The sequence below is a fragment of the Zonotrichia leucophrys genome, chromosome 4, assembly GCF_028769735.1.
Source record: "Zonotrichia leucophrys gambelii isolate GWCS_2022_RI chromosome 4, RI_Zleu_2.0, whole genome shotgun sequence".
Lineage (NCBI taxonomy): Eukaryota > Metazoa > Chordata > Aves > Passeriformes > Passerellidae > Zonotrichia > Zonotrichia leucophrys.
In genome coordinates this window covers 44,078,047-44,079,785 of record NC_088173.1, presented here as the reverse complement: position 1 = coordinate 44,079,785, position 1,739 = coordinate 44,078,047, and positions in this window count along the sequence as shown.

The window sequence follows — 1,739 nt, the reverse complement described above, 5'->3', positions numbered from 1 at the left end:
TGGCAGCTTGTTTGAAACTTGTTTATTGGGAAGAGGTCATAAGCTGAGAACTGTTCAGAGCAGGTCAGGCATCTGATTAAAGGGTGAAAAAAATGAAATGCTTCACATGCATCTCTGAGACAGGAGCTTGATGAGGAAAGAGAGCTTGTTGGAGAAGAATGTTGCCAAGTACCTCGCACGGCAGGCAGCAGCAGACTGCAGGACTGGTTAGAGCAGGGGAAGATTAAATAATTCTGCTGTTGGCATTAACAAATAGTCTGTATTGTTCTTCTGTACTTCAGGACATGTTCATGCTGGAAGAAAGCCCCTCTCTAAAAGGAGGATAATATGAAATTGTGCCAGCCCTGAAGAACCGAGAGTAAAAACAGATGGGGAAAAAGAAAAACATCTTGAAATGATCTGCAAAACAAAGGAGAGGCAGATCATCCGCTTGTCTCTGGTCTTGTACCACCTCAGTGGCTGAATTCCCATGTCCTGAGCCCCAGCTCCGTGACTGCTTCCCCAAGGTGTTCCTCCCATCTGTTGTGCTTTTTGCAGTGTGTGGGGAAAAAGAAATCCAGGGCTTTGTTATGTTATGCATTGTTGCTCTCACACATTCCTGTCAGCTCCATGTGAGCTGTGCTGTCCCAAGCTTTAGAGGCTGGAGCCTGCAGCCTGGTGACACTACCGGGCTGCTCTCACCAGAACTGTCATGCACTCCAAAAGTACCAGGCAAACAGCCATGTGCTTCCTCTCCTCCTCTCACTCTGCCTTTCTCCTTCCAACTTCATTGTGACACTGTTCCAGGGAGCAGCCTGAAAAGACAAATTCCTTGCTCCCTCCAGTGCAGGTATGAGACAGTTTTCTTCTTGCCAACCTCACACACTCTCCTGGTCAAGCCCTGCAATGTCTGTTGGGGCACTCACGAGTTATTTGCATCTGGAACAGCAAAACCATTTCAGAGCCCCCTGTAAATGCTTAAGTAACTGCAAGTTAGGAAAAAATAACTTCCAGATTTTCCAAGAAGAAAATTCTTAGGAAACAGTAGGGAGAACCAAAGTAAAACATGAGAAATCAAAGTTGTCTGAGAGGCATGACACTCCACTAAAAAGCAAAACCTGATTAATTTTTGATTAATCAGATTTTCTGATCAACAGCTGCAGAGAGAAGGGATGGCCCAAGTTGTCAAGCACAAGCATGTGGTCCTTTGCTGCACTTTCCCTGGGAAGCTTTGCAACACTTCCCAGGATCTCCTGCTCTCCTGGCCAGTCCCCTCCCAGGAGCTGAGCTCAGCACTGCTTGCCCACAGGATTACTGAATCGGCAAAGGTCTTCCAGGAGCTCTGACCCTGCATTCCTCAAACCTCTCTCACTCCTTAGAGCATTATGTCCCTCTAACCTAGAGAGCACCAAATAAATCTCTCCAGCTGTTAATTCCAGGCAGGCTCTTGCTAAGAGTTCCCTGGAGCATGAGGTGCTCTTAGAGTACACCAGCCTCAACTGTACTATAACCTGAGCCCTCCTCTGGTGAGAGCCTAGAGCTGACAACAGGGACCTCCAGCCCCCCTGCTGCCCTGCAGGGGTGACAGAAGCAAACCCCCAAACCTGTGCTCTGGTCTGTACAGTTCCACACAGGAGCTGGCAGATACCATTTATGCCACTTAAAGTGCAATTGTTGTGCCTTACTAGCTGGGCTTCCAGCATGCAAAGCTAATACAGGGAATTTTTAACAGATACTTAGAAGCCCTCGGGTGAGGCATT